We start from the raw sequence: 13,494 nt of genomic DNA on the forward strand, positions 1-13,494 counted from the left end.
GGAGCAGGTGGAAGCTAATGACTTTATGAGAAACCAAGAAATTATAAACCAAAACCAAAAGAATGAAAGAATTGAAGACAATGTGAAATATCTCATTGGAAAAACAACTGACCTGGAAAATAGATCCAGGATAGACAATTTAAAAATTATGGGGCTACCTCAAAGCCATGATCAAAAAAAGAGCCTAGACATCATCTTTCATGAAATTAGCAAGGAAAACTACCCTGATATTCTAGAACCAGAGGGTAAAATAAATATTGAAAGAATCCACCAGTCACCTCCTGAAAGAGATCTGAAAAGAAAAACTCCTAGGAATATTGTAACCAAATTCCAGAGTTCCCAGATCAAGGAGAAAATATTGCAAGCAGTCAGAAAGAAACAATTCAAGTATTGTGGAAATACAATCAAGATAACACAAGATCTAGCAGCTTCTACATTAAGGGATCAAAGGACTTGGAATATGATATTCCAGAAGTCAGAAGAACTAGGATTAAAACCAAGAATCACCTACCCAGTAAAACTGAATATAATACTTCAAGGGAAAAATGGTCATTCAATGAAATAGAGGACTTTGAAGCATTCTTGATGAAAAGACCAGAGCCGAATAGAAAATCTGACTTTCAAACGCAAGAATCAAGAGAAGCATGAAAATGTAGACAGAAAAGAGAAATCATAAGGGGCTTACTAAAGTTGAACTGTTTACATTCCTACATGGAAAGATAATATTTGTAACTCTTGAAACTTTTCTCATTGTTTGGGTAGTTGCAGGGATTTTCCATATATATATATATATATATATATATATATACATATATGTATGTATGTATGTATGTATTTATGTATATATAAGGCACAAGGTGAGTTGGATAGGAAGGGATGATATCTAAAAAAGTAATATTGAGGGATGAGAGAGGAATATATTGGGAAAAGGACGAAATAGATTGGGGCAAATTATCTCTCATAAAAGAGGCAAGAGAAAGTTTTTTCAATGGAGGAGAAAAGAGGGGAAGTGAGAGAGAAAAAGTGAAGGTTATTCTCATCACATTTGACTTAAGGAGGGAATAACATCCACACTCAATTTGGTTTGAAAATGTATCTCACACTACAGGAAAGTAGGGGAGAAGGGGATAAGTGGGGTGGGGGGATAATAGAATGGAGGGCAAATGAGAGGAGAGAATAATAAGAAGTAATCACTTTAGGGGAGGGACAAGGTCTAAAGAGAGAACAGAATAAATAGGGGGTAGGATAGAATGGAGGGAAATATAATTAGTCTTTCACAACATGACTATTCTGGAAGTCTTTAGCAAAGCTACACATGTATAGCCTATATTGAATTGCTTGCCTTCTCAGTGGGGATGGGTGGGGAGGGAAGAAGGGAGAGAAGTTGGAACTCAAAGTTTAAGGAATGAATGTTGAGAATTGTTTTTGCATGCAACTGAGAAATAAGAAATACAGTAATGGGATGTAGAAATCTATCTTGCCCTACAAGAAAAGAGAGAAGATGGGGATAAGGGAAGAGAAGGGTATGATAGAAGGGAGAGCAGATTGGGGGAAGGGGTAATCAGAATGCATGGTGTTTCAAGGTGGGGGAGGGGAGAAATGGGGAGAAAATTTGGAACTCAAAATCTTGTGGAAATGAATGTTGAAAACTAAAAATAAATAAATAGACAAATTTTTTAAAAAATGAAAACAATTTTGAACATGAAATGGCTAACTGATTATTCAGTACTTATATTCTGAAAGAGGGAAAAGAGACTGTCTCTTTAGAGTCTCATCTTTTCTAAAAGTCAATGAGGAAACAAAGAAGGGTAAACTATAGACTTTGGTGTTGCAAAAAGGAATCTAACAACAAATAAAACCCTAAGGAAAAATGGGGAAAAGAGGAGTAGAGAGAAACATAATATATCACATAATTGGGGCACCAAAAGACAATATATTCAAATAAAAAAGTATAAGATAGAGAGCAATGTAGATCTCTTGAACCTTACATATCTAGGCTGAACAAGTTGGGATTGATATTTTTTAAAAGAGAGAACATATAAAGGCCTCACTTCTCAAATATATAGAGAATTGAGTCAAGTTTATAATAATATAAACCGTTCCTCAATTGATAAATGCTCAAAGGATATGAGAAGGTAATTTTCAGATGAAGAAATCAATACTATTTATAGTTATATGAAAAATAAAATGCTCTAAATCACTACTGATTAGAGAAATGCAAATTAAAACAACTCGGAAGTACCACCTCACACCTATCAGATTGACTAATATGACAGAAAAGGAAAATACAAATGTTTGAAAGATGTGGGGAAAGTGGGACACTAATTAATTCTTGGTGGAACTGTGAACTGATTCAACCATTCTAAAGAAGAATTTGAAACTATTCCCAAAGGACAATCAAACTGTGCATATGCTTTGATCCAGCAATACCACTACTAGGGCTGTATCCCAAAGAGATCATTAAAAAAAAAGGGAAAAGGACCTATATGTACATGTACAAAAATATTTATAGCAGGTCTTTTTGTGGTGGCATCAATTGGCAAATGTCTGAACAAGTTGTGTTATATGAATGCAATAGCATACTATTATGCTTAAAGAAATGATGAGCAAACTGATTTCAGAAAAACCTGGAAAGATTTAACTGAACTGATGCAAAGTGATGTGAGTAGAAACAGAAAAAATATTGTACACAGTAACGGCAACATTGGCTGACCACTCTTTTCAGCAAGACAATGATCCAAGACAGTTCTAAAAGACTCATGATGAAAAATACTATTTATATCCAGAAAAAAACTGATAGAGTCTGAATGCACATCAAAGCATATTATTTTCATTTTATTTTTTCATAATTTTTCCCTCTTCTGTTTCTTCTTTCACATAGGACTAATTTGGAAATATGTTTTACATGATTGAATATATACAACCAACCTATGTCAAATTGCATACTGTCTTAGAGAGGAGGGAAGGAGGGGAAGGGAGAGAATTTGGAACTCAGGGTTTTACAAAAATGAATGTTAAAATTTGTCTTTTATGTAATTGGGAAAAATAAGATTCCATTTAAGATAAAATAAATAAAAGAGAGATCATAAAAACAGGAATATAATTTTTAAAAATAGGGTATTAGATGGGAGATGAAAAAGAAAGTGATGAGACAGACAGGAAGAGAAACAGGAAAAGATTACTAAGCAAAACAAACCATGTTAAGGAAGTTCAATTATAAAATGGGATAAAAAGAAAGACCTCAATACCTGTTTTTTGGAGTTATTTGAGGAAGGAGAGGGAGAGAGATGACCAGGGTGAGATTTTCCTATATGAACTATAGATCTTTAGGGCTAATTTAATAGTTTTTCTTTTTTTCCCTAAAAAAAATAACTTATCAATGGATTATGGAGACAGAGGAAATATTACAGGAGAATTTGATAGAGAGAAAAGCAAACAACTGTGAGAGCGAACAAAATGAATCCATCATAGAATGAAGGAGGATGGCAGATGGACTCAGAAGCAAACTCCATTTGCATATAAGAATCATATTGAAAATACAAATTTGTGTGGGTGTGGGTGTGTGTATGTGACGAGAGATGGTCTAAGTATTCATAGTTATAACCACAGTTATGGCCATAGTTATTCTTAGTCTGTGATTTCGTTAGTGTGGGGAACTCATGGTGAAGAAATTCCCTCCACTGATAAAGAGCATCGACTCTCTGCAACTTAGAGTGCTGGAAAGTTGCTGGGGCAGTGAGGCATTAAATGATATGTCCATGATCAGAGAGCTAAGATGTGTGAGAGTAAAGCCTGAACCCAGGTATTCCTAAATCCAGGGCCATCCCTAAATTGACTATGCCATGCTCCCTCAGCTTCATTTGGTGCCTTAGTCATGTCCAACACTTTGTGACTCCTTAAGGGATTTTGTTGGCAAAGATACTGGAGTGGATTTGCCATTTCCTTCTCTAGTGGATTAAGGCAAACAGAGGTTAAGCGACTTGCTAGATTCACATAACTAGTGAATGTCTGAAGCCCGATTTGAACTCATATTTTCCCGATTCCAGGCCAAGTGCTCTATCCACTGGACCACCTCTCCACACAGAGTTAAAATGAGGGGATACAGTCAAATTTATCATGCCTCCTTCAAAAATAAATAGGAGTATCTAATATTTCAGGGAAGGCTGAAGTAAATATAGACATGGTTAATAGAAAAGGAGATAATATTATGCTTAAATAAAACATAATGAATCGATATAAATATAATACATTTGTTATTGCTGTTACTTGTGCTTCATTCTCAGAGGATCATGGCATCAGGAAGGCAATGCTGTAACTTGCAAGTCAATTGGATTTAAGGGTTGTGCAAAGTCACCAGCCTCACTTTCTCCTCCACAGCCATCTGGGTCCAGTAGCCAGATATAGATCAGAACAACTGGAGACGTCTCCAGATGCAGTGGGAGACCTTGGTCTTTTTAAGCTACAGTCTTTGCCAGGTCTCAGTTTGACTGATTCATTTAGGGATTAAAACTAAGAAATGAGACAAAGAATGGCCTCTTTCACCTAGCCAAAAAAAAAAAAAAATCAGTCTGGGAGAAGATGGTGTGCTTCTGGCCAAAACAGAAACAGTTGCTATTTACGTTCACTCTGGGCCATCACGGCCCAATCAATGACCAGACAGAGCTTGGGCTTGGACCTATTGATGGACAGTCAATGAGAGCCAGACTGAATTGGGTTTAAGGCATGGTCTTTAAGAAAGAAATCCAGCCCATAAACCCCAAGATATCTTGTGAGGTTTCAGCAATTAAAACTTACCTTCCTTTGGGCAGAGCACCCATAAGTAAGGATATACCTACCCTACGTCTGCAGAGGGAGAGGAAAGAGGAGAGGAAGGAGAAAAGAAAGGAGAACAGAAGAGGGGAAGGGAGGGGAGAGGAGGAAAGGGGAGAGGAGGGGAGGAGAAGAGAGGAGAGAAGAGGAGAGGAAAGGAGAAGACAGAAGGGGAGGGGAGGGGAGAGGAGAGGAGAGGAGTTCCTTTGCTCAACTGGAACTGGGTAATTGAGTCCCCAGTGGGGCAGCTAGTACTACTCAAAGGCGGTTGTTTGTCCTTTGTCCTCGAAAAGGGCCATAACATCAGTGAGGAAGGGTTTTGCAAAATCACCAACCTCACTTTCAACTATAATACACACACACACACACACACACACACACACACACACACACACTCTGAATGACATAGTGTGATAATTGTAATATTTGTGTTGTTTGATGTTATAGTTCTAATGACAGAACCCCATTACAGAGTCACTTAGCCTAAGTGGCTCTAATGCCCACAAAGCATAAATGCAGTTGCAGATAGTTTTGTACTTTTCCAGTGTTGTGACCTATTTTAACCCTGTGTCAAACAGTCCAAGTCTGCAGCTTCTGATTGAATAAAGCACTGGACCAGCTGGAGTGGCTTGTGCCCCACTCCTCCTCTGCTGCCTCACATAGCCAACTCAACCTTCTGCCAGTGCCTGGACCCAAAATACCCCACCCCCGCCCCGAACCTTACTGTAGCCTGATACTGGTAAGTGACCCTAAGAACTTCTCCACCTAATCTGGATCTAGTTAGGAGTGCCCCTTCCCTCATGTGGCACAAGTTATCTTTTCTTCTTCAAGCCTATTTTTTAAGATATAAAACTTCCCTGAACCTCAACTTTGAGCATGTAGCCTCCCTGACGCAAATCCCTCTATCTCATACTGAATTTCTTGTATCTTGTGGAAATTAACCTCCATCTGTCTATATTGCCATACAGTGTATGCCTTTGTTTTTGTAGCCCACTTTCTGCAGGACATAATGGTAAAGCCCTTATTTATACCAGCTTTCCAAGTACCAATTTCGTAGAAATACTCTAATAAAGCTATACTATCTAAATACGTAAAGGAAAAACTTATTGAATGGCAGAAAAACCTAATTAAGAAAATAGTAGTTGTGGGGGTATTTAGTTTACTCTTTTAAGACTTAAACAAACTAAATAAGAAAATGAAAAAAGAAATTAAGTATCTGAACAAGACAAAAAACCTAAATAAACAATATTCTAAATAGCTAGCAATTAATGAATAGCATTATTACTGAGAATAAAAATGACACCTACGAAAATTGTTCTCATCCTGGGACATAAAAAACTCATTAATAAATGCAGAAAGGCAGAAATATTAAATGAATTCACATACCATAACACAATAAAATTTGAAACAATGAGGAAAATATATACAGAAGACTAATATTTAAACTGTCAAAAAGAAACTTCTATCCATCTAGCTGGTTGTAGAAGTAAATTCTATCAAATATTTTTTTAAAAATATATAGTTTGCCACATAGATTGTTTTGAAAAATCAAGAAAGAACAAAACTTTCAGTGATACAAATCTTTTCATGATACACAAACACAAAACATGATACACATGATACACAAACAAGCAAGAGATAAAACTATACACCAATGTCATTAATTAATATTTATGTAAGCATTAAATAAAATATTAACAATGAGGTTATTTCTCTATATTTGAAAAATTACTATAGCTAGGGTGTTATTGCAGGAATCCAAGGATAGTTTAATATTAGGAAAATTATAAAAATAATATTAATAAGAAACCATAAAGGCCATGATTATAACAATAAATTCAGAAATAAAGTCTTCAAAACTATAGCATTTATGTTCAAAATTATTAGAAAGCATAGGAATAAAGAATAACCTTTCTTCAATATGATCAAACTTCCTAAAACCAAAAGTTAGCATTGTTTGTAATAAACATTAGTTTTCCCAGTAAATAAATGAACAAAACAAATTTGCCTATTAATCTCACTATTGTTTGATACAGTGTTACAAATGTTAACTATGGTGGCAAGACAGGAAAAATAAACTGAGGAAAAAATAATAAGCAGAGAAGTTAATTGAGACCACAATGTTAGTAAAGTATTAGAAGCAGATATAAAACAAATATACAAAATCATCAGTCATTCTATATATTGCTAACAAAACTTAGGAGAAAGAAATAGAAATATAAATTCCACACAAAATAACAGTAAATTGCATAAAATATCTGAATTAACCTACCAAGTTAAAAAAATAGAATCATAGACTCTGAAAGGGACCACAGAGTTGGAAAGGACTCTGGAAGCAGTCTAATAATCTAGTCCTACATCTTCATTTTTCAGAAGAGGAAAACTACTCAGGACTTGTATTAATATAATCACAAAAATTTTACAGAAATATAGGCATACGATTGGAGAGATCTGTTGTTCATGAGTGGGTTATGCTAATAAGATAACTGTAATAATCAGATGATATTGCTACCGAATTTATAGATTTAGTGTTATACCAATCAGTCTTCTGAGAGTTTACTTTATAAAACTAAATAAAATGATAGTAATATTCATTTGGAGGACCAACTAATGAATAATTTAGAGGAAGATAATGAAGAAAATAGGGGAAAAGAGCATTGTGAAATAGCAAACGATCTTACAAAGCAATAATCTTAAAAACTATATGGTCTTGATAAGGGAAAATATTTCTAAACAAATGGAAAATTATAAAAAAGAAACAGATGAGACCAACAAAACCTAGAAGCAGATAAACTAAGAAGTTGTGTCAAATAATCCTAAGAATCTTTTTCACCCCAAACTTAAATAGTAGCATGTCATTTTGAGTGAGCCTGACATCCTGTCAATAATATAAATGATTTGTTAAAATTGATGCCGAAATTTACTTTAGTCATTCTGAAAGTATGTACTGAAAAATATAACCAGCTTGCCAGTTTCTAACTTGAAATTAACATGAACTGCCCAGAATAACATTGAATCAGCATGACTTTAAAATTTGGTTATCCTTCCTTTTGTAATTTTGCCTCCTTTCTCTATACCCCTACCCATTTTCTCTTTATTACTATCCACCTAAATTATTAAGTTGACAAATATAAAATAGAAATTTGGAGCAAGCTTGGTCTGAGTGCTTAACTATATCCTAACAAAGCTTAAAAAGCAAATGTGGAAGCCTCACTACCATATAGTTTGAGGCAATTCATTTCCCCCGCATCGTTTAGCCTTTCCAAACACAGAGTCTTCCCAGATCTGGAAGAGCTATATTTCAGCCTAGAAAAAAAAATGAGCTATCTATATATTGGAATTATCATTTATCTTTCATTTTAAAAGCATATTATCATAAGCATCCCCCTGTTTATGAACTTTCTATTAACTTTCCATACATGCAAAGAGAGGGCATGAGGATCTATGTCCAAAGTCTGAACCTCATGCAGACAACTACCTCTGTCTCCTAGTTCTAAATGTCCAGGGAATTTGTGACTTGACAGATTACTAAATTGTAAGTTCATTGAGCTCAGGGATCCTGTCTTACCTTGAACAGTTGTCTCCTAGCTGCCTAGCATAATGCTAAGTAACACAATAAGTATTTAGTTAATATTTATTGAATGAATAAAGGTCCAGAATCCTAGAACTAGAAGAGACTTGGAATCTGGAGAGAAATTGCTTCTCTGTTTTCCTCATGTTTTATTATTTCTTATTCTGTCATATTAATGTGTCACAATTAGTTAAACTGTTTCCAAATCAAAGAGCATTCCCCTAATTTCCAAGTTTTCCCTCTATATAGAGTACTCTTATCAATATTTTAGTATACATGTGACTCTTTTGTCACTGACTCCCTTGGGAGAGATTAGATCTCTGGGTCAAAGCTAATTAGCAACCTTTCTCAAATAATTTCAAATTGATTTACAGAATGATTGAACAAAATCACAGCTTCTCCAACAGTACATTAGCGTATGTGACTTTCAACAGCTCCTCCAACACTGGTTTTTTGCAGTCTTTTATCTTTTCTATTTTGATGGATCTGAGGTGAAACCTGAAAGTTACTTTAATGAGTATTTCAATTATTATTAGTGATCTGGTGTGTTTTATATGACTGTTAATATTTTGCGTCTTTCTGTTGAAAACTGTTTGTATCTTTGACCCGCATATCTATGGAGAGAATTGCTCTTTATCTTAGATATGTGTCATTTTTCCACTCATAGAGGATCAGTCTTTTATCAGAGATATTTAATGGAAAGGGATATTTCTAGTTGGCACCTTCTTCTCCCATCCTAACTCCACTGATTTTGTTCATGAAGAAACTCTGATTTCACTTAATCAAAATAATTCATTTTGTCTTTTGTGATTTCCTTTATTCCTTGTTTGACAATAAATTCCCCCCTCCCACATTCCCAGCAAGTATAGGCTTGAAAGTTACTTTCTTCTATTTCTTTCCCAAGCTCAGACTCTTAGACTCTTTTCTTTAAGCTTTCACTTCTGTCACCACGATCAGAAGACTTTTCCTGGTTCCTGCAGTTGCTAGGACCATCTCCTGGCATTGTTCTGACCCATCTTGCTGGGACTCTGACTTCTCCAGCATGTAGACTTAGGTGCAAGGGTGCAGGACAGCGTTAAGTGCTATCATTTACACAATGACTGCTTTCACAAAGGTCCTCTTAAGGACTGCAATCTAAACTGGAAAAAGTTGGATTCAGAGCAGGAAGCAACAGTAGATCTGGGGAAAAACATGAAGTTCAGAACCAGAAAACCAATGTTTGAGCCTCTTCTCCTCTGTCCTTTAAGTTTGTGACTTTGGAGCAACTTTTGGCCTTAGTTTCCTCATCTGCAACTTAAGGCTGCTGGACTAAATGATTGATAAGGTCCCTTACAACTCTAACCTATGATCTTAGGAGTTTAACAGTCTGCTGATCCAGTCCACCTTTCATAGGTGTGAGAATCTTCATAGTTTCTGTTCACAGGGGCTCTAAGTGGAACATGGCCAGTGCTGTCTGCCTGAGGTTGAAAGTGAAACTCTGCTGAGCTACCCAAATGGAGACTGGCAAGGGTGGGTGGCAAGGTCTCAGGTTTATTCAGAAGCAGGCCTAGACCTGTAGGTGGAGAAGTTTATCATTTGTGGTCCCTGAGCCTACTTGTTCCAGGAGGTACTCAAGCGTACTTGGAAAAGTCTTGGCTTTAATGTTAACATCTATATTAACTTGGGAAAACCTCTTCACCTCAGACTCTCAGTTTTCTTCATTCGTAAAATGAGAGAGCTGAACTAGATCATCTCTCGCAGCACTAACGTTCTGTCTCAACATTTTGTGATCTGTGCTTTTTTCCTTATGGGTAGCTTCTCCATAATTCATGACCTGCTTTTAAGGATCCCTGATATTCTTCCTTGAACAGGGGTCTTTAAAAAAAAAAACCAAAACAATAGTATAGTTCTGGACCCGAAGTCTTGGGTTCAGATTTTGCTTTGCTACTACATCTGTGACCTTGGGTGAATCATTTAATTTCTATCTGCCTCAGTTTCCTCATTTGTAAAATAAAAACGATAATAGCACCTTCCTCTCCAGGTTGCTGTGAGGATCAAATTAGATATTTGTAAAGTGCTTTCCAAACCTTAAAGTGCTACACAAATGTAAGTTATTAGTATTCTTTACTACTTAGCTTCCCTAAACCTCAGTTTCTTCATACCTAAAAGGAAAGAGTTAGACTAAATGGCAGCTGAAGTCCTTTCCAGTTCTAAATCTCTGATTTTAAGACTGTCTTCCTCTTCTTGAGAACTTTGCATCCTTTACCATTCCCCATAGTACCTGATAGGGCTCCACTTAATCCATGGCACCAAGTAATTTTGTTAGTTTGGGTGGCTCTCCTAGGTAAAGTGAGAAGTCATCAAGATTCACTCAGATTCACCCACGGATAACCAGCTTTGCCATTGAAACCACAGGATAGCCTAACCCACATTATCAGTGTGAGAGAAGATCCTTGTCAGACCTAATTTTTTCATCTTAGAGTTTTCTCAAGGAAGATAGGGGTACCAAAGTTGTACACAAAGAGTTTTCCTGCTCTTATAAATGATCCCAAAATTCTTTGGATCTTGATGGGTCCAAATTGAGATATTTGTGAGTGCCCAGAGAGCCCCATATAAATACTCTGAGGACTCTAGTCAGAAACCTAGCTTGAGAGACATGGAGGACAGTAGGAAGGAATGACGGAAGTATCTCTGTCTTTGCCCCATTGTCTTGAGGTAATGTTCCTCCTCACCTCCTTTCTAACCCCATCCAACAACTTCTGATGGATTTGTGGGTACCACATATAGCTCTATTGAGGAGCCAGGATGGGCATTCTCAGGAGACATGGGAAGCTGTCCATCTCATGGGAACTTCAGAACCATCTCAAGGTCATTCTTTTGAAATAAGATGACTAGCACAGTGCTTTACACATAATAGACTTTTAGCAAATGTTCATTGTATTGAATGGAATCTAATTTTTATTTAATTACACTTAGAAATCACAAATAATATATCTATAATTATCAATTTATGATGAAATAGTAACACCTTAGAGTCATAGTAGCTAAAGACAACTTTCCAAAAACAATATCCTCATACCATCTGACTATAAAGGATCATGATCAGATCATTCAATAGCACCCCATTTTGTTACTTGAGAGGGTTATCAGTGGAGGTTCTCTGCTTCATACAAACATTTGGGCTCGTCGTTTTGCTCTATATTCCTTAGAGGGAAAGGAATTAAGTCTTCATATTTCAGAAAGCTCATCTTCATTCCTGTGGATGCATCTTGCACTGACAAATCTTAACCCCTCTATACTTTAACAAAGAATTCTTAAGCTTGGATTCACAAACCTGCACCCCCAGAGTCTCTTAGATGGAGAACAATTACATCTTTATTGTAACATAATTGGTTTCCTTTGCAATTCTATATCTTTTATTTTATACATTCAAAAAAATTATTCTGAGAAAGTGCTTCACCAAATTGTTAAAGGGGTATGATGAAAAAAAAAGTTTACAAACCCATGAGGGCTTAGCAGATGGTGCTCATGAACTGCTGTGGACAAAAATTGTCTAGTGTCCAACTTGCCAATGAAGAGTCTTCCTGTGGTCAGCCTGGATAGTCCTTGAACAACAGACACAGTCTGTCACTGGGCTTATATTCAAAGCCTTTCCAGCTTGGTAGGAAATGCCAGAACTCAGGCTCTGCTGGCAGAGCCATTAAAAAACTCCCCTTCTCCATGAGTTTTTGGAGATATTAGCAGAGGATGCTATCAACCTTAAAAAAATGGTTCTTGATGCTCAAATGACATAGAACACTGGACCCCAGGAAGGCAATTTTAACATGTGACTTTGGACAGGCTTTCATTCCATTCACAGCTGCTGTGATTTTACAAGAAAACATCATTATTAATGTCTACTGACGGTGGCAATAATAACATATTTGTTTAGTCCTTCACCATAGAGAAAACGCTTTTGCAGATATATTTCACTAGATTTTTCACAACAATGTGGGGTAGAGAGGGCAGATACAAAGAAAGCAAGAATTTTATAAAATTGAGGTTGGAAGATGGAGAATTTATCTTATGAACCCTTTTGGCAATTTGAAGAAACCTATGGACTGCCCCCAGTTCAGAACAATATTGTTTAAATGCATCAAATAAAATTCATAGAATTACAAAGCAAAATAATGGTATATTTTTTAAAATAAGTCACGGATTCCAAATTAAGAACCCTTGATCTAGAAATATGAGTTTATGAAGTCCAATGGACATAAGTGATATCACAAATAAAACTTACTCTGCTTTTTCCTCTCATCCCAATGTTTCTCCTAATCAGAGAGGAAAATAGACAGACAGAAAAAAATGCCATATCCTTATTAGTTAGCAATTAGACATGAACAAACTCATTTAAGCAAAAAAGAAGAAAAACTCAAGGGGTACATGATAGTTGTCTTCAAACATCTGAAGGACTAGCAAGTGATGGAGGAATTAAATTTGTTCCACTTGGCCCCAGGAGGCAGAACTGGGATACTGAAAGAGGAAAATTTAGACCAGATAACAGAGAAAACAAACAAACAACATTCTAACTCTTAGAGCTTTCCCCAAGTGGACTAGGTCACCTAGAATAGTAATGAGTACTCCCTCCAAGAAGGGAATGGATGATACCTTGTTGGGTAAGGTAAAGAGGAGATTCCTGTTATATATGGATTAGACTAGATGGTTTTGAGGTCCCTTTTAGCTTTCAAATTCTATGACTCTATGATTTTTTTCATTGGTTACCTCCAAAAGTACTTTGTGTTTACTCCTAAGCTTCTTCTCTGAAACTGAGGCCCATTATTTAGAACGGGGTTACTTAACCTGAAATCCCTTAACAAATTACAGGAAGTTCATAAACTTGGATGACAAAAAAATGCATCTTTATTTTTACTAATCTTAAATATTTCCTTTAATCATTTAAAAACATTATTCCAAGGAAGGTCCATAGGCTTCACCAAGCTGCAGAAAGGTCCTTGAAACAAAAATAGGGCAAAAAGCTCTCGTTCAGAAGGATGCAATTTATACCTGGGGTAACTCCAGCTTTTTTGTTTTTTCTTAAAGGGATCTCCATGAGGATGAAATGACACAGGTTATTTGAGCCCAAATAAAGATGATGG

The sequence above is a fragment of the Notamacropus eugenii genome, chromosome 5, assembly GCF_028372415.1.
Source record: "Notamacropus eugenii isolate mMacEug1 chromosome 5, mMacEug1.pri_v2, whole genome shotgun sequence".
In the NCBI taxonomy this organism is placed as follows: Eukaryota; Metazoa; Chordata; class Mammalia; order Diprotodontia; family Macropodidae; genus Notamacropus; species Notamacropus eugenii.